This window comes from Triticum urartu, chromosome 1A (genome assembly GCF_056163025.1).
Source record: "Triticum urartu cultivar PI428250 chromosome 1A, HENAU_Tu73, whole genome shotgun sequence".
Taxonomy (NCBI): Eukaryota; Viridiplantae; Streptophyta; class Magnoliopsida; order Poales; family Poaceae; genus Triticum; species Triticum urartu.
In genome coordinates, this window is record NC_141873.1 from 52050541 (window position 1) to 52071884 (window position 21344).

The 21344-nt window shown below is 43.8% G+C and overlaps 1 pseudogene; it reads left to right on the forward strand.

The window, feature by feature from the left end:
- The first annotated feature begins 4654 nt into the window (after positions 1-4654).
- LOC147989935 (uncharacterized) lies at positions 4655-17471 on the forward strand (annotated as a pseudogene).
- The last annotated feature ends 3873 nt before the right edge of the window (positions 17472-21344 follow it).

The following is a 21344-nucleotide window of genomic DNA, read 5'->3' on the forward strand; positions in this document are numbered from 1 at the left end:
AGGCAACAATTATCGCAAGACATGTATGCTGAATACCTTCTCAGGCATGCTGAATTAGAGATGGCGTAGTGTCAGGACTGGATTTTCGGGATATTAATTTCCTAGAAAATGGCCTTGTGCTCACCAGCCCCAAGATCACTGTTAGCTGATGAGGCACCAACTTGATACAGAAACTCCAAGCAAAATACAAGATATGTAGTACAAAACCATTCTGGCCTATGAGTACAAAAAATGATTTCTAGTGGTTGATGGCGGAAGCGGTTTGCGGATCATCAGCGTCTATGGGACTCCATTTCCCACAGGAACAGCCGACCTGGATAACTCCTTCTTCACGAGGCTGCTATCACCATTGTGTAGGTTCCGAGGTTGTCATCGTGACGCTCCTCTCCACGCAAGAAATCTGGCCAAGACATTAGCCAGGGACAAGCCCGTGAGTACTTTTGAATGTACTCGCAAACATTATGAACACATGTATAATATAACAAATGATAATCATGCTCTGAAATATTCTATGATCACACTTCCGTTACAAAATAAACATCCATGATGCACGCAACAGGTTATTCATCTACAACATGAATATGCCGTAAGGGAGTAGAAACAGAATGCACCGATCGGGTGTCAGAAGCGACGCCTCGACAGGATAATAATATAAAGCATGCCTCAGTCGGGCGTCTGAGTGACGTCACATAAAGGGCTTATAAAATCAATAAGTAGAAAACATGCCACGGTCGGGCGTCTATGCGACACCACATAAAGGGCTTATAGAGTAAATAAATAACAAGCATGCCACAGTCGGGCGTCTCAGCGACGCCACATAAAGGGCTTATAGAGTAAATAAATAACAAGCATGCCACAGCCGGGCGTCTCAGCGACGCCACATAAAGGGCTTTATAAAGTAAATGAATAACAAGCATGCCACAGTCGGGAGTCTCTGCGACACCACATAAAGGGCTTATAAAGTAATCTGAATGACAAGCATGCCACAGTCGGGCGTCTCCATGACACCGCATAAAGGGCTTATATGAGAATAATCACACTGAATATCCAGGAGGTAGAATCGTCCTAGGGATACTCAATGATTCAAATAATGTAAATGGTTAGTCCATAATAATAGTAATCATAATCATCATGAGTCACATGTCATGATCCATGTTTTGGTTTAGCCATCTTTCCTCCTAAGACCGACACTTGACCCATCCCGGACTGTAGTCCTTAACCATGAACACGGCTATTCGAATAGATATAATCTCTGCAGAGGGTGTACTCTTTACCCACGAGTAACGGATTCCTTTAGTCCATCAGGACTAATTCTGTCTACGGTATTTTAATTGAAAACACACCTGACTGCACACACCAGCCTAACTTACCGATGTCTGGAATCACCCACGACACCCGTTAAGCGAAACTCTAAGTGGGGAGGCTACAACCTCGACTAGCATGGGATCACAAAATTTATAACGCGCGCAAACTAGGGGAGCTAACCCCTTCGGCTCCAACCGAACCACCCATGCCCCCGGACCAGGTGGCATGCCTACTGGATGCAGCCGGTATCTTCCACCATGGCCTCTCTGTACGGTGTGTGCTAGGAAGGGGTTGACAACTGACTGAACCATACCATTCCTATAACAGGGACAAGTGGTAGTATGAGACAAGTATGGGGGTTACTGGAATAAGACTTGATCTATGGTGGACTCAGGAGGTTAAAGCATTTCCTACATGATAAGCATAAGAAATATATCTCACACCAATCAGACAGAACCACCACTCATCATACCTCACCATGCCTTACCGGACACACCCGTCTCGACGAAGAACTAGGGACAAGCTCGTGTCTACCCAAGACAGAGGCTTTCCCGGGATCCTTCCGGTGGGCATGAAAGGCATACGAGGGTGATTACTATCACAGGCATGTCAAATTTTAACCGCAAGAAATCTTCATTTGCGCACTCATGAGTATGATCATTACGTCACATAAAATAACGAATACTTCGTGTCAAGATGGTGTTGTAACTGTATCAAACAACACACAACAATATTATGCCAGGGTTCAGAATGCTTGCCTTCAAGAGTATGCAAGTGGGGTGCACTTTTTGAAAGTTGTTTCCCTCTCCAAAATCCTATTTAAGAGAAATTCAAATTGACACATAGTTTCAAAACAGTACAAAAAAGTTGTTTGAAATTTTTTCAAATAAATATGAAAATAAACTAGACAAAATTTGAGAAACAACAGAAAAAGAATCAAATCAATTGGACTTATATTTAAAAAGTTATAGCCAGTCAAAGTTTAGTTAAAACTCTGTTTTTAAATAAAACAGAAAAAGAAAATGGTTCGAGGAGTAATACGTTTTCGAGGCAGAGAAGACGTACTCTGGGTTTTATGTATTCACTTAAACAGCGCGGCCCGTCACTGGGTCACTGCCAGTGGGTCCCTTGGGCACACTGGTTTGGCATGACCAGTCGCCCGCGTTTTCTTTCTCCTCTAGCCGAGCAGAGGCGGGGCTCCGACGATCGCCGTCGACGAACGACGGCTCCCCACGGGCTTTCGAGGGCAGGGATGGATCCGCCAGTCCAGGGCGGTCCTCCCAATGGTCGATAGGTTGGCGGGGGTGGAGTGGGTCGCCGGCGGCGAGCTCCGCGGCGGCCGGTGGCTTCTGGTGGATTGGGGACCCGAGCTACGGTGGCTCCCGATCGAAGCTGATGGGAGCACTGGATGGACGGGGGAGGATGGGAGCACTGGATGGACGGGGGAGGTCCTGCTTGCGACGAATTGAACCAGAGTGTGGCGGCGGCCGAACCTGCCGGAGAAGAGGAAGAAAGCCTCCCTCCGTCGATTGTTGGCTGTGGGAGCGCTAGGGAGATGGCTTGAGGCTGCCTGAGGGTCTGGACGAGCTCGGGGCTCCTTATTTATAGCATGACTAGGTCGGTTCCACGGCGGCCCGGGATAAGATCGACGGTGTGCTGCTCTTGTGGCCGATGACGACGTGGCGATGCAGGAGGCGGCTTGGAGGAGCGAATGGATGAGCTCGGGCTGTTCCAGGGGCAGCTGGCGCGCGGCTGTGGCTCGGGCGGCGCCGTCCATGGCAGGAGCCTGTTGCGGACGCCGGCGTGCCGCCAAGGGGCTCTGACGGCGGCAGTGTAGGGCGCCAGGGGGTGGCTTGGATGGCTCTGATGAGTGGATGAGGACGGGCGTGGCTCTGCAGGAGAGCAAAGGCCAGGCAAGCGAACGCGGCGGCTCGATGCGCGCGCGTGCAAAACGTGCACTCTGGGCACGCCCAGAGCACGCACGCGAGGTGCTCGACGTAATGCCAACGCGTGCTAGAGGGCTTGGATGAGGCTGGGGATTAACATGTCTAGGTTAGAGTTTGCAAGGAGATTAGTGGACATGGTGGTTTGGTCAGGGGATCAAGTCCACAATGCAAACTAAAAACCAAGCCAAAACTGGCCATGCACACAGGGTGTTTGACATAATGCTATGGTCGTCTAGGTATCTCTTGGGGTGGCCAAAAACTCCAGATCATAGTCTCTTTAGATGATAAAGAGGGTGGCAAGGTTAGTTTTCCAAAAACAAAAACTTGTTAGTGCAAGTTTTTGAGAAAACCAAATCTGGACAGGAAGAAAAGGGCATTATTGCATGTACTTAAAATCCTCCAATGGGTCCAATCTCCTGGACTTAAGGGTTTGGTAGGGTGGACTATTAGCAGGAAAAAGCTCATGGGCACTAGAGCAAAATAAACTAGTGTTGCAGTAGAAAATGCCAAACTGGACCAGAGAGCAAAAGAGGATGATTTGCTCAAATTTTTCAAAGAACACCAGTGGGGTTTTGCATAAAAATGAATTATACACTACTACTAACATCCCCTAATTTTGGTGGAAGCTTTAAAGAAATATTTAAATAGGTTGTAGTGCAATTTTACAAACTGAACCAGATTTGAAAACTTGGGGTAGAGCTCAAAATTTCCAAATGACTAAAAGAGATTTTTGCATACAAGTGATGTGAGAGCATCCCATGACATCTCCAAATTTTTGTGAAACTTATAACTAATTTTATCAAAGGGTTGTAGTGCAAAAGAGGCTCCAAAACTTATGAACAATCATTTTTAAAGAAATAAAGCTTAGGGAAAATAATTATGTAAATAAATCCACTAATAAAAGAAATGTTTTTTTGAGAGGGTAAACAAGTCTAATAATAATTTTGAAAAGTTTTCACTTGGGGTGAAAACTCCACAATATCAAAGAAAAGAGTGGTTCTGAAATCAAAAGATAAATCCACAAAAATGAAAATTTAATTTCTTGGCAAAATTTTAATAAACAAATCATGGTTAAAAAATTTGGGGTGTTACATGTAGTTAGTTGATGGTGGATTAGTTAGTGGATGTGCCTAGGTGGTGGTTGTCTCATTTTGTGTAGTGCCTGGGTGGTGGTTGTATCATGCATATTGGTAGTGCCTAGGTGATGATGTTAGCTTGCTGATTGTCTTTTGTGTGATAGCTTGGCTGACCATGATGGTGCCTTGCGTGGTCTTTTGTACATGCATCATCTTCATATTAATATATATGTGATGGATTTTCTTGAAATTTGCACTCTCATTCAGCATTTATTTGACCCGAAATACATCTTTCCTTTGTGCAAAATTGTTATTCTTTGTAGCAGCATGGCTGAAGGAACTGGTACTGGAAAGCGGACTTATGTCACATGGGATGATGAGATGGACGCTGCCTTGCTTGAGGTACTTGTTCATCATCACAACATGGGTGACCATTCACAAAATGGATGAACCAAAAAAACTTGTGCCAAAATAACGGATGCGAAGAAGAACAAAAGGCCTTGGACACGTAATGGATCCTGAAGCACGATTTCTGCGCCCCCCTGACCAAAACCTCCCACATTAGGATTGCTTGTTAATGGTTGATCAAGCTTGATGGATTCCCCCTCTGAAACAAGAAGTTCTGGTCCGGGAGGTATAATATCAATCACTTGGGAAAGCACATGTGTACAGTGCAGCTATCAAGAATGTGAAGGAGAAGTGCAATAAGGATATCACGAAGAACAACATATCAGGAAGGCTTAGGACTTTCGACAATCAATTTGAAATCATTAACAAGATCCTTTCTCAAAGAGGTTTTTGTTGGGATTGGGTCAATAATAAGCTATTGTAGGATCGAAAGTATGTCTAGAGGGGGGTGATTAGACTACTTGACCAAATAAAAATCTAGCCTTTTCCCAATTTTAGTCTTTGGCAGATTTTAGCTATCTTAGTACAAGTCAAGCAATCTTAACACAATTCAAGCAAGCATGCAAAGAGTCTAATAGCAGCGGAAAGTAAAGCATGCAACTTGCAAGAATGTAAAGGGAAGGGTTTGGAGAATTCAAATGCAATTGGAGACACGAATGTTTTTGTCGTGGTTCCGATAGGTGGTGCTATCGTACATCCACGTTGATGGAGACTTCAACCCACGGAGGGTAATGGTTGCGCGAGTCCACGGAGGGCTCCACCCACGAAGGGTCCATGAAGAAGCAACCTTGTCTATCCCATCATGGCCATCGCCCACGAAGGACTTGCCTCACTAGCGGTAGATCTTCACGAAGTAGGCGATCTCCTTTCCCTTACAAACTCCTTGGTTCAACTCCACAATCTTTGTCAGAGGCTCCCAAGTGACACCTAGCCAATCTAGGAGACACCACTCTCCAAGAAGTAACAAATGGTGTGTTGACGATGAACTCCTTGCTCTTGTGCTTCAAATGATAGTCTCCCCAACACTCAACTCTCTCTCACAGGATATGGATTTGGTGGAAAGAAGATTTGAGTGGAAAGCAACTTGGGGAAGGCTAGAGACCAAGATTCATATGATGGGAATGGAATATCTTGGTCTCAACACATGAGTAGGTGGTTCTCTCTTAGAAAATGTATATTGGAAGTGTAGGTATGTTCCGATGGCTCTCTCCGGGAATGAAGAGTGGGTGGAGGGGTATATATATAGCCTCCACACAAAAACTAACCATTACACACAATTTACCAATCTCGGTGAGACCGAATTGAGAAACTCGGTCGGACCGATTTAGCAAACCTAGTGACCGTTAGGATTTTCGGTGGGACTGAGATACAACTCGGTAGGACCGATATGGTTAGGGTTAGGGCATAATGTAATCTCGGTGTGACGGATTACACAAACTAGGGGGGACCGATTTTGGTAATAAGCTAACCAGAGAGTTGGTCAGGTAAACTTGGTGGGACCGATCGCTCATTTCGGTGGGACCGAAATGTTACAAAAGGGAAACAGAGAGTTTACATTGCAATCTCGATGGGATCGATCACTCATCTCGGTAGGACCGAAACGTTATGAAGGGAAACAAAGAGATTACAACCCCATCTCAGTGTGACCGAGATCCCTATCGGTGAGACCGATTTTCCTAGGGTTTGTGGCAGTGGCTATGACATCTGAACTCGGTGGCGCCGGATAGAAAGAATCGGTGGGGCCGAGTTTGACTTTTGGTTTAGGTCATATGTGGATGTGGGAAGGTAGTTGATGGTTTTGGAGCATATCACTAAGCACTATGAAGAAAGAACCTCATCAAGCAACACCTCATCCCTCCTTGATAGTATTGGCTTTTCCTATAGACTCAATGTGATCTTGGATAACTAAAATATAAAATGTAGAGTCTTGAGCTTTGAGCTTGAGCCAATCTTTTTGTCCTTTGTATTTTGAGGGGTCCACTTTCCTCATCCATGCCATGCCATTCATTGAGCTTTTCCTGAAATATTAATCTTGGAATAATGTTAGATCAATGAGCTATATGTTGTTAGGAATTACCAAAACCACCTAGGGATAGTTGCACTTTCAATCTCCCCCTTTTTGGTAATTGATGACAACATATAGATCAAAGCTTCGACTTATGATAATAAGTGTGAAAAACATTGTCGCTTTGAGAAGTATGTGAAAAGCAGGAGCTCCCCCTAAATTTGTCCATAGTTTATGATTTGCTTTGGACTGCAAATGCACAGAGAGTTAGGCTCATGGGTTACTCTTCCATGTCACATACATCTTGGTGGAGCACTCAAAATGATAATAATTAAATACATGCACTCATCACCAAGCAAAGTGAATGATCATATAGGATAAAATGATAATGTCATCCAACAAGCATTAATGTAGCATATGATCAAACACACATGATCATCCAAGTATCTCACAGACAGAAAGTATCTCAAACAAGCAAATAAAGTTCAACCACCAAAGCAAGAGAGAATAAAAAACAACGCTCTCTCTCGAAGCCTATGATCTATACATTTTTCTCCCCCTTTGGCAACAAGTTACCAAAAAGTTCCGAGAAAATGCATAGCACTAAATCGTCTCTCAGGCTTGGTCTTCGGGTGGTGGTGTCCAGATAACTCCAAGAACGAAGGCTTCAGTCAATGTAGATGGAGCTGATGGAGTAGGTGCTGGAGCTGGTGGCACTGAAGCTATAGGTGGTGCAAATGAAGTGGCTCTGGTGTCTGGAACTGGCACTGCAGCTGACCTCTGAGCTCTAGGCACTCTGGCAAATGCATCAGTGGTTGTCTTGCCCTTCCTCTCCTGCATATCATCCTGAAGTTGCTCCACAACAGACTGGATCTCAGTTACCTTCACATCCATGTCATAGAACTTCTGCTCTATGATCCTTTCCAAGCTCTCCTGGTTTTGAGTCAGGGTGGCCATCCCTTTCTCAATCCTTAGAGTGGATGCAATCAAGTAGCCAAGCTGATCTTGCTTGCTCTTCAGACGATACTGAGATGCTTCTTCAGTAGTTGGCATCCTTGCAGCCTTTCCAGCCTTTGCCTTCTCCTTCTTGGCTTGTGCGTGCACGGAAGATGGTTCATATTCATCCATCACCACAGTGTTGTCCTCAAATTCTAGGTCGATGGGCAGGTGCTCCTTGTCCAGCAGATATGTGCCAATGCCCATCCTGGAGTTAATCAGCTCCTGGATATGTGGGGCATACCCACAACTCCTCTTCTGATCTGCAGCTGTCCTCTTTATGGTTTCCACTATTAGGCTCATGACCTTGAACTTTTGTGGAACATCAAAAATGTGCAACAAGTTGATGGAGTGACCTCTGATCATCTTGTGATCACCTGACTTTGGCAAGAGAGTGTGCCTGAGGATCCAGTTGATAGTTGGCAAGCCTGATAGAAGGTAATGTACAGATCCAAACTTGTGTGTCTCAAGAGCAGCATCTGGGATCTCCTTGTACATGTGTGCCATGGTGTTGTGATCCTTCTTCTTCTTGGCATAGACATCCAAATCATCTTCTCTCTCTTCTGGAGCATTGATCAATTTTGCCCATTCAGCAACCATTGAATGGTACCTAGTGCCTTCAGACATCTAGACAATCCTTCCATCTAGGTAGAAGTGAGCCGTGGAGTAAAACTGCATGATGAGCTCATCATTCCATTTTGTGAGCTTCTGAGCCACAAACTCATCAACTCCACAAGCCTTGAAGCTGTCATATACACCAGGGAAGTGATCCTCGTTTTCCTCAATGAATTTCCAATCAATTCATCTCATGTCACACACTATGGACTTCTTGTCAAGCAACACTGTCTCATAAAAATCCTGTTGTTCTTTGGTATGGAACCTGTAGTCCACAATAGTTCTTCTTCTGGTGGCATATGGATCTGACTCCCTCCATAGCCTCAATCCTGAATCCTTCCTTATCTTCATGTTCTCAGCTACTGGATGAGCATCATTGTGATCTGGAATTTTTGGCTTCAATTTCCTCAAGACATGTGACTCATCATCTTCTTCTTCCATTGTAGCTTCAGGCATTGGGGCCTTGTTCTTCTCCTCAGCAGGGATGTTCCTGGTGCTCCTCTTTGGTTTTGGCCTTGGAGCTGGAGCAACAGTATTAGGAGCAGTCTTAGGCTTAGATGTAACATCCTCTGACCTTATGGTATCTCCCATAAGTTTCTGTGCCTTAGGTGCTGGTGCAGCATCTTCTTCCTCTTCCTCTTCAGAGTCTCTCATGATTGAGGATCTCCCAAGAACTCTGGCAATGGTCTTTTTGACCCTCTCTTTCCTCTTCTTCTCTTCCACAACCTTCTCTTTGGGTGCAGATCCCAAAGTCTCTTGAGTGGATGCTCTGGCTTTAGACACTGGAGCTCTCTTGGCAGGAACCTTTTGCTTCATGCCTGGCTTGGTGGCAACAGCTGTGCCATATTCCTTCTTCATGACTTTCCTCTTTGAGGTGGTTTCTTATTCCTCAGCCACATAGTCCTCATCCTCTGACTCAGAGGTTCTTTTCTTGCTGGCCCTGGTGGCAGGCTTTGGCAGATTGCTTGGTGTGCTCCTGTTGCCATCATCTGAGCTGCTAGAGGGACTAGTGCCCTCACTCATGTGAACCTGCTCCTCTTCCCTGTTCTGGCTGTCACTTTGATCAGACATATTGCAAACACTGACAACTGACCCTGTGAATAGATTATAGATGAGGTAGAGTGGATGAGCATCACAAAATACAGAGGTTTTTGCAAAAGAATGAATTAAAAACTTAGTTTTAGTTTTCCACAGAAAGCATTTCGGATCTACCGATTTGCAAACTCGGTGATACCGAAGCAGCTTTTGGAACCTAAACTAGTGAACTCGGTCAGACCGAGTCACAGTTCGGTGGCACCGAGACTGCTGGGGTTTCACAAAGTGCTAGACTCGGTCACACCGATTTGCAATTCTCGGTCAGACCGAGAATCACAAGTGCAATGGCCTGAGCCAAATCGGTGGAACCAATTTCATCAACTCGGTCGGTCCGAGATGGTTTCGGCGGAAACCTAACCGTAAATTTTCAATTCACGACTAAACTACGGAGTGTTTTCGATGGATAGAATGATCCCAATTGTGGCAAGATACATGGCAAAGCAATGTGCTGGGGAATCGGAGTTAGAACAGCACAAAGTTCAAGTCCATACCCTAATTCGGCGATGGACTTGCTACGGAGGCAACGGCGGAGATGATCCCTTTGACGGCGGCAGAGACCAGCGGTAGGAGGCGGCTGGCGATGAGGAGGACGATCCGGAGACCCAGGGAGGCAGAGCGGGCTAAGCGTGGGAGAGGAGGTTCGAAAAGTTTTCCAAAATTTGACCAGTGGATATATATAGCCTGACCCTGTTGATGTGACCGAGTGGAACAACTCGGTGGCACCGAGATTCATAACTGCAAGCAGTTACTGAAACTCGGTGTGATCGAAAAGTTCAAATCGGTTGCATCGAGATTGAAAACCTAGATCGACTTAGTGATCTCAGTATGACCGAAATGGGTGAATCGGTCAGACCGAAACGCACAAAGAAGTTTTGGAAGTTTAAGTCTATGACGAATCGGGGACTCCGAGTGCTCCTCACACAGAGTAGTTCGAATCTGACTTGATCAAATTTTGTGATGCAACATGAATAGAGTTTGAGATGAGAAAAGCATAGATAGCTAGAGAAGGTTCTTAGGCATTCTTGTCCATCCACGTGGCCAAAAGAAAGGGAACCAATCAATCAAAACAACAAGTGGATGTCCTCGAATGAGCAAATTATGCAACCAACATGCTCACAAAATAAAATGACAAATGAAATATGTGGCAAAGCATGCACAAACAATTTTTAGCATCTATCAAGCAATTGGAGATGACTAGGTCATCTATATATGAGTATATTGACTTAGGAGTCAAATGAGAACATTTGATCATAGGTCATACTCATCGTTTAAGCACAAGTGGGGTTACCACTTTTACATAAAGCGTTGTTGTGTTCACACCATTAGAGTTGCTTTAACTCAATTGTTAGAGTAAAGCCCCCCTAGATGTGAGTTCCCCCCTAAGAGGGATGAACTAACCTTGGATTTTGTCGATGATGACTTCATGTAGATGTTGAAGATGTGGATGCTCTAAGTTGATGTAGATCATTTGGAGCTATCCTTTGGAGTGAGTTGCACTTTCAATAGCTACACGGGTTAGTCCCACAAGGAACAAACAAGGATATCCATAGACATAGAGTGATGCACACACAAGATGATGTCTATGAAAGCTTTAGGTTACCTTGTCCCTTGTCTTACCAACAAGAGGGTTTGTGACTCCTTGAACTAGTGCAAGATGTGGAAGTTGATTGCACTCGTTCTTTGACAAAATGATAAGAGTGAAGTATGTTGGCGGAGTCACCCTCAAGAATGTTGGGGAACGTAGCAATAATTCAAAATTTTCCTACGTGTCACCAAGATCAATCTATGGAGTCATCTAGCAACGAGGGAGGAGTGGATCTACATAACCTTGTAGATCGCGCGCGGAAGCGTTCAAGAGAACGGGGTTGATGGAGTCGTACTCATCGTGATTCAAATCACCGATGATCCTAGCGCCGAACGGACGGCACCTCCGCGTTCAAAACACGTACGGAACGGAGACGTCTCCCACGCCTTGATCCAGCAAGGAGGAGGGAGAGGTTGATGGAGATCCAGCAGCACGACGGCGTGGTGGAAGTAGCGGGATTCCAACAGGGCTTCGCTAAGCGCTGCGGGAGGAGGGAGTTGTGTCACGGGAGGGAGAGGGAGGCGCCAGGGCTCAAGTATATTTTCTCCTCCTTTTCCCCACTATATATAGGGCCAAGGGAGAGGGGGGAGGCGCAGCCCTTGCCCCTTCCTCCAAGGAAGGGTGCGGCCAAGGGTGGGGAGGAGTCCATCCTCCCCAAGGCACCTCGGAGGTGCCTTCCCCCTTTAGGACTCTCCCCTTTTTTCTCTCTCTTGGTGCATGGGCCTCTTGGGGCTGGTGCCCTTGGCCCATATAGGCCAAGGCACACCCCCTACAGCCCATGTGGCCCCCCGGGGCAGGTGGCCCCACCCGGTGGGCCCCCGGGACCCTTCCGGTGGTCCCGGTACAATACCAGTGACCCCGAAACTTGTCCCGATGGCCGAAATAGCACTTCCTATATATAATTCTTTACCTCCGGACCATTCCGGAACTCCTCGTGACGTCCGGGATCTCATCCGGGACTCCGAACAACTTTCGGGTTACCGCATACTAATATCTCTATAACCCTAGCGTCACCGAACCTTAAGTGTGTAGACCCTACGGGTTCGGCAGACATGCAGACATGACCGAGATGACTCCCCGGTCAATAACCAACAGCGGGATCTGGATACCCATGTTGGCTCCCACATGTTCCACGATGATCTCATCGGATGAACCACGATGTCAAGGACTTAATCAATCCCGTATACAATTCCCTTTGTCTAGCGGTATTGTACTTGCCCGAGATTCGATCGTCGGTATCCCGATACCTTGTTCAATATCGTTACCGGCAAGTCTCTTTACTCGTTCCGTAACACATCATCCCGTGATAAACTACTTGATCACATTGTGCACATTATGATGATGTCCTACCGAGTGGGCCCAGAGATACCTCTCCGTTTACACGGAGTGACAAATCCCAGTCTCGATTCGTGCCAACCCAACAGACACTTTCGGAGATACCTGTAATGTACCTTTATAGCCACCCAGTTACGTTGTGACGTTTGGCACACCCAAAGCACTCCTACGGTATCCGGGAGTTGCACAATCTCATGGTCTAAGGAAATGATACTTGACATTAGAAAAGCTTTAGCGAACGAACTACACGATCTTTGTGCTAGGCTTAGGATTGGGTCTTGTCCATCACATTATTCTCCTAATGATGTGATCCCGTTATCAACGACATCCAATGTCCATGGTCAGGAAACCGTAACCATCTATTGATCAACGAGCTAGTCAACTAGAGGCTTACTTGGGACATGGTGTTGTCTATGTATCCACACATGTATCTGAGTTTCCTATCAATACAATTCTAGCATGGATAATAAACGATTATCATGAACAAGGAAATATAATAATAACTAATTTATTATTGCCTCTAGGGCATATTTCCAACAGTCTCCCACTTGCACTAGAGTCAATAATCTAGTTCTTATCGCCATGTGATTAACACTCACAGGTCACATCGCCATGTAACCAACATCCAAAGAGTTTACTAGAGTCAATAATCTAGTTCACATCACTATGTGATTAACACTCAATGAGTTCTGGGTTTGATCATGTTGCTTGTGAGAGAGGTTTTAGTCAACAGGTCTGCAACATTCAGATCCGTATGTACTTTGCAAATCTCTATGGCATCTCCTAGATGCAGCTACCACGTTCTATTTGGAGCTATTCCAAATAACTGTTCTACTATACGAATCCAGTTTACTACTCAGAATAATCTGGATTAGTGTTAAAGTTTGATCTTCTTCCCACTCAACTCCATTGGCATTGAACTTTCGTTCAAAACCAATACCTTGATTCTTCCGGTGCCTTCCTTGCTTGCGTACAATTTCCTCGAATTTCTTACTCCCGGCAAGGCTCTTGTAAACACCTTTCTCTATAATTTCCTTCAATAAGCTATTTTCTTGCTCAAGTGTAACTTGGCTAAGAGAATCATTAGTGGAATCAAGAGAACTACTAGAAGCAACAATATTGGATTTAGCATGATTATTGTTACTACTAGAGGAAGATTCTTTCTTGTTCTTGTTACTAGACTTGACTTGAGGCATGTAAGTGGATAAGAGTAAACGCTTGGCAATGTAAGAAGAACTGTTCTTGCAAATATCATCATTGATTTCCTTTAAGAACTCATGCTCTTGCTCAAGGTTGAGCTTTTCAAAACGTAATTTCTCATGAGTCCTTAAAAATTCTCGATGATCTCCTAAGATAGTTTCATGAGCTAACTTAAGAGTGTTTAGCTCTTTACTTAGAGACTCAATCTTCTCCTTATCATTGTCATTCGTTTCATCATAGTATTCATCACTATAGTTGTCAACAAGTAAATCATCATCACCTAACAAGTCATCTTCATCACTATTGAAATCAACATACTCGGGGTGTGATACCTTTGGACCTTTGGCCATGAAGCATCTTCCAATTCCTTCATTTGGTGAATCAAATATGTCGTAGGAGTTGGTTGACACAAGTGCTAGACCGGCAACACCTTCATCTTGAGTATATTCGGAGTCAGAGTGATAGCTTCTCTCAGAGTCATTGTCGGAGTCGGAGCCGGATACCCATTCACCAACATGAGCTTGAAGTCTTCGTTTTGTGTAGCTCCTTGATGACTTGTCCTTCCTTTCCGAATCCTTGCTTCTCCGAGAGGGTCTTCGTTCATATCGATCATCCCTACTCCTTCTCTCCCTTGATGGTGATTCTTCTCTTCTACTTCTTCTTTTGGGAGAATCTTCTCTTCTCTTGTGGGGAGCCGTACACTCATTGGAGTAGTGCCCGGGTCTTCCACAATTGTAGCAGTTTCGCTCTCGACTAGAAGATCTTTTGTCATTGTAGGACCTTGACTTGGAACTTCTCTCTTTGCTTCTATTCTCGTAGAACTTGTTGAAGTTCTTCACCATTAAGCTCAATTCTTCATTGATGGAGGTGTTTCTCACTTGATGATGTGGGGGCTTCACATGAGGCTTTATAAGCACCACTTGACTTGTTATGGAGCTCCTCCTTATCCTTGAGTGACATCTCATGAGCGACAATTCTTCCAATGACTTCTGTTGGCTTGAGATCCTTGTAATTTGGCATCATTTGGATCAATGTGCATAGGGTATCGTATTTTCCATCCAAGGCTCGTAGGATCTTCTTGATTTGTCGGTCATCACTTCACTTCCTAAGCCGACAATCTCATTTGTGATAAGAGCAAGCCTAGAGTACATTTCAGTGACACCTTCACCATCCTTCATTTTGAACTTGTCAAGTTGACTTTGAAGCACATCCGACTTGGACTCCTTGACGGAGTCGGTACCTTCGTGCATATCAATCAAAGTATCCCAAATTTCCTTTGCATTCTCAAGACGGCTGATTTTGTTGAATTCTTTGGGGCACAATCCGTTGAAGAGGATATCACAAGCTTGAGCATTGTATTGTAGCATCTTCAACTCTTCTGTGGTGGCTTCACGATTCGGTTCTCTCCCATCAAAGAATTCACCTTGCAAGCCAACACACACAATAGCCCAAACGGTTGGGTTATGTCCAAGAATATGCATTTTCATCTTATGCTTCCAACTAGCAAAATTAGTGCCATCAAAGTAAGGACCTCTACGGTGGTAATTTCCCTCGCTAGACGCCATATTCTCCTAGGTTGTGAAACCAAGGCTATGACCACCAAAAGCGATGAAAATCAAAGCAAATGGAGACCAAAGCTCTGATACCACTTGTAGGATCGAAAGTATGTCTAGAGGGGGGGTGGTGATTAGACTACTTGACCAAATAAAAATCTAGCCTTTTCCCAATTTTAGTCTTTGGCAGATTTTAGCTATCTTAGCGCAAGTCAAGCAATCTTAACACAATTCAAGCAAGCATGCAAAGAGTCTAATAGTAGCGGAAAGTAAAGCATGCAACTTGCAAGAATGTAAAGGGAAGGGTTTGGAGAATTTAAACGCAATTGAAGACACGGATGTTTTTGTCGTGGTTCCGATTGGTGGTGCTATCGTACATCCACGTTGATGGAGACTTTAACCCACGGAGGGTAACGGTTGCGCAAGTCCACGGAGGGCTCCACCCACGAAGGTTCCACGAATAAGCAACCTTCTCTATCCCATCATGGCCATTTCCCATGAAGGACTTGCCTCACTAGCGGTAGATCTTCACGAAGTAGGCGATCTCCTTGCCCTTACAAACTCCTTAGTTCAACTCCACAATCTTTGTCGGAGGCTCCCAAGTGACACCTAGCCAATCTAGGAGACACCACTCTCCAAGAAGTAACAAATGGTGTGTTGATGATGAACTCCTTGCTCTTGTGCTTCAAATGATAGTCTCCCCAACACTCAACTCTCTCTCACAGGATATGGATTTGGTGGAAAGAAGATTTGAGTGGAAAGCAACTTGGGGAAGGCTAGAGATCAATATTCATATGATGAGAATGGAATATCTTGGTCTCAACACATGAGTAGGTGGTTCTCTATCAGACATATTGGAAGTGTAGGTATGTTCTGATGGCTCTCTCCACGAATGAAGAGTGGGTGGAGGGGTATATATAGCCTCCACACAAAAACTAACCGTTACACACAATTTACCAATCTCGGTGAGACCAAATTGAGAATCTCGGTCAGACCGATTTAGCAAACCTAGTGACCATTAGGATTTTCGGTGGGACTGAGATGCAACTCGGTAGGACCGATATGGTTAGGCTTAGGGCATAACGTAATCTCGGTGTGACCGATTACACAAACTCGGTGGGACCGATTTTGGTAATAAGCTAACCAGAGAGTTGGCCAGGTAAACTCGGTGGGACCGATCGCTCATTTCGTTGGGACCGAAATGTTACAAAAGGGAAACAGAGAGTTTACATTGCAATCTTGGTGGGACCGATCGCTCATCTCAGTAGGACCGAAACGTTACGATGGGAAACAGAGAGATTACAACCCCATCTCGGTGTGACCGATTTGCCTAGGGTTTGTGGCAGTGGCTATGACATCTGAACTCGGTGGCGCCAGATAGAAAGAATCGGTGGGGCCGAGTTTGACTTTTGGTTTAGGTCATATGTGGATGTGGGAAGGTAGTTGAGGGTTTTGGAGCATATCACTAAGCACTATGAAGCAAGAACCTCATCAAGCAACACCTCATCCCTCCTTGATAGTATTGGCTTTTCCTATAGACTCAATGTAATCTTGGATAACTAAAATATAAAATGTAGAGTCTTGAGCTTTGAGCTTGAGCCAATCTTTTTGTCCTAGTATTTTGAGGGGTCAACTTTCCTCATCCATGCCATGCCATTCATTGAGCTTTTCCTGAAATATTAGTCTTGGAATAATGTTAGCTCAATGAGCTATATGTTGTTAGGAATTACCAAAACCACCCAGGGATAGTTGCACTTTCAGCTATCCATTGATAGCGACGATGTGTGGACTAAATATTTGGAGGTAACTTCTATACATTTGCATTGTTTTAATTATTTTTTTGTATGTAACAAAACAGGGCAGCAACTTTACTTCTCTGATGGGTGTATTGTGCAGACTAATAAGAAGGATAAAGCATTAGCTTCTTACAAGACCAAAGTAGTGAAGCACTGGGAAGCCATCTCTACGATATATTCAAAAGATCATGCGGACGGTGAACGTACCAAGACAGGTGCTGAGACTAATGCTGAGACTGCTGCAGATCTAGAAGAAACAATTGAAGTCTCTCCAGAAACGGTACCAAAGAGACAACGAACATGTGATGCCATTATGTGCATGATTGGAGAAATGAGGACTACTTTCAAGGATGCTCTGAAGACAACTGATCCACTTCCATTGCCAAACGCTACTACTCCTTCTGAAATACTTGCTGCACTTGAGTTGATACCAGAGTTGACAGAAGTAGACATGTTGCGCTCTTACGAAAAGTTGATTCTTAATGAGCGCTTGTTTGAAGCTCTAATGGAGCTTCCCATGCACATGAGGAAGGCTTGGCTGCTATTATTGTCTTGAAGTTATGATAGTTATGATTCCTGTGTCTTGTTAAATTTCTTCGAACTATGTACTGTTTGGTGTGTTATGATTCCTTGAACTATGTATTATTGCCTATCTAAACTATTCGGTTTGTTACATTTGGAACTATGTACTATGTACTGTTCAACTTCTACTTATTTGAACAATTGTGATGTTACATTTGGAACTATGTGCCGTTGAGAATTTGAGACATCTATTTAAACTATATGTGTTGTACTGTGTTGGTGTAAAATTATTTTTGATTATTTTTGTGTCAATATTATATGATGTCATCCTCGATTTCTAGAATAATTGATGATAATTTTTACTATATAATGATCCAATTATAGTCATACAACTACTGTTTTAGTGCATATAGTAATGTTGCTATGCAATTCCAGTGTTTGACATCCAAACACGATTCTGTATTGAAACCTCAGGATGATTCCGTGAGCCAATTCGATATACATCCAAACAACCGAATTCGTATTCATGTCAATTACAGTTTCCTGTCTGAATTTGAATTGAAACCAATACAATACATATGCCTCCAATACAGACATCCAAACACAGCGGATGTTTTTCAACACGCATGCAATTTTTTGCGATGGAATCACAATTGTAGAGGTGTGGACAAAAAAAACGATGCCCCAAAATGCTCATGTACTATATTTGCACGAAAACATGTAGAAAATTTGCACGCATGAAGAAAAAACATCAATTTCTTGCAAAAAAAAATTCATTTTTTTGTTTTTTAACTACATTTTTGGATGTTAGTATATACAAATAGAAACATCTGAAAAAAAGACATGTGGGCTAACCTGTAGCATAGCGTGACATGAAAGTAAGAAGAGCCAATTATAAGCCCAGAGTAATAGCACAGGCAAAATGAAAAAATTGTCTCAACCAACAATTACATATTTATTAGGCCTCATACCTAAGCCACCAGCCGTGCCCTAAGGCTTCGCCCCAGGGTTCAATCCTTTTTTTTCTATGGTCCATTAATGTGTGTATCCTGCCCTAAAAAATTAATGTACGTATCCAATGAATTACGTAGTGTGATATATAGGATTCGGTGCATATTTACAAAGTACGATGCAGTATTGTAGCTATTTGCTGTTAATGTTGTTGCGTGTAGATAAAAAATGTCCCTAAATACGATCTTACTTACGAAAAAATGTCATGCTACTTTAAATGCCATCTATCTAATTTTATAAATATACAAATGACTGATTGAAAAATATTTGTATGAACTATGAAAATAAAAAATGCCATGCTAAAACTTTAAAAATACCATCGTCTGAATAAAAATGCCATGAACAGAAAGTGCCATGTGAACATAAAAGAAAAAAAATGTGACATCTCTTAATAAACCCAAAAAATGCCATCTCTTGATAAATAAAATGCCATCTCCGAACAGTAAAAAATTCCATCTCTTAAATAAAAAATGCCATCTCTTAATATAAAAATGGTGTCTCTTAAATAATAATAAAATGCCATCTCTTAATATAACAATATAAAAATATACCATCTCTTAATAAAAAACTATCACCTCTTATACTGTAATAAATAAAAAATGCCATGTGACAACATGTGACATAGTTTGGAAATTTATAAAGCTGCCATGTTGATTTTTCCAAGAGAAAAATGCCATCTGGGGGGAAAAGAAAAAGGGGTAGAGTGGGATATTGTTTCTTACAGCAAACTAGTTTGAAAATCGGACGTGGCTTGGATCCTGTGCGATTCGTGCAAACGAATCCGAAGGGAGATAGGAGGGTGACTGCAAAAACTCTGTTTATGTCACATCTAGATGTGAGATCATACCTCCCCGCAAAAAAAGAAAGATGTGAGATAATACCTCACATCTAATATGACGCTCCTCCCTATTGGCAAACAATGAACCCATCGATCCTCCCGATCGCAATGTAGTTGTTGCTTGTTGTTTGGGCCTGTTTGTTTGTCATTGACCACCCCACCCAGCCCAGCTACCCCTCACCCCTGTCAGGCATTATTGTTGGGCTTCATGGGCTGTTGTTTGTTTGAGAAAAAAAGTTAGAACGAGCTACAAGCAAGGTCTGAATCACACAAATTGAACTCTGAACTTACAGATAAAAAGAATGAAAAATTAAACAAGCTGAATCCCACGTCCTGAACTCTGGACTTATAGATCAAAATGTGCACTCTCTCTGGAAAAAATACTCTGAACTCTGAACTTACATCTTGAAAATGTGAACACTATCTTAATTTACACTCTCAACTCTAAAATTTACACTTCAAGAAGATGAAATATCAAACGGCTTGGATAACTCATTGTTAGTGAAGCGCAACTAGGCTGAATCTGCAGTTTAAAAACTAGCATCAACACTCTGAATATTGTGTTCGTTGGTGCCTGCACAAAACACAACTCCAAAAAATGAGCTCTATAGCTGCTGCCATTCATTGGTGCCTCAGGCAACGACCTGCTATAGCCGAAGCTCCATGGCTGCTGCTCAGGCAAGGGCCGCTCGCCCGCCCTCGCCCTCACCACTGCCCCCACCCCCCTATACTCCGGCCTATAAATGAGGTGTTGGTTTACTACTGAGTGCAGGCGCGAATGAACTAGAAGTGAACAGAGATCCAGCCACCGGCAAACAAAAGGATCTAGACACCTCTCGACACATTCAGCGGGGCGTCCGGCGCACAGAGCTCGGGGGCGGCAACCGCCGCGGGGGGCTCGTCCAATGCGGAGTGCTCGGCGAGCGTGCCGATGCCGTGGGACTCATCGGCTGCGAAGAGTTGTCTTGCATTTTTTTTTAAAAGTGTTGAGTTGTTTTCTAAAAAAAGACATGTTTGACATTTCAATAAAAAAACCTCCGAGTAAACCGCAACATACGACAACAAAAAAATGCCCAAATGTTGACCCTGAGTTGTGAGTTTGAGGGTCAACTGTAGGCTACCCCTATGCAGCCTAAAAACAATTAAATGAATCAAGAGTGTTGACTTGGACGAAACGAAACTATGGTCCAAGTTGCGACTCAATGATGGACTTGCAAAAATAAGGGTGATTAAAACTAAAAAACCAAACTATGGGTCCAGTTACGAGCCGATGGTCGACTTGCAACTAGGATGAAACAAACTACAGGTCCAGTTACAAGTCGACCCTCGACTTGCAACTGGGGAAATTAAAAAAAAGACCCCAGTTGTGAGTCGAGGGTTGACTTGCAAGAGCGATGAAACAAAACTGATCCAACTTTTGAGTCACTGGTGTGGCTCGTAACTGGGGCAATTATGAAAAGAAAAAAGACCCAATTGCGAGCCGAGGGTCAACTTGCAATTGGGGAAATTGCAAAAACAAACTACAACCTAGTTGCGAGTCGATGGTGGACTCACAACTAGGGCAATTATGAGAACAAAAAAGCCTAGGGTTTTGCAATTTTTTTTTGAATTTTTATGGGGAGGGGGGGGGGGAGTAATTCTTGAGGGAGTCCTGGATTAAGGGGTCCTCGGACGTCCGGCTTGTTGTTGGACATGAGCCGGATTGATGGGTCGTGAAGATACAAGACAGAAGACTCTCTCCCGTGTCCGGATGGGACTCACCTTGGCGTGGATGGCAAGCCTGGCGTTCAGATATGAAGATTACTTTTTCTGTAACCGACTTTGTACAAACCTATCCCCCTCCGGTGTCTATATAAACCGGAGGGTTTAGTCCGTAGAGGCAATCATAATCATACATGCTAGACTTCTAGGGTTTTAGCCATTACGATCTCGTGGTAAATCAACTCTTGTAATCCTCATACTCATCAATATCAATCAAGCAGGACGTAGGGTATTACCTCCATTAAGAGGGCCCAAACCTTGGTAAAACTTTGTGTCCCCTGTCTCCTGTTACCATCG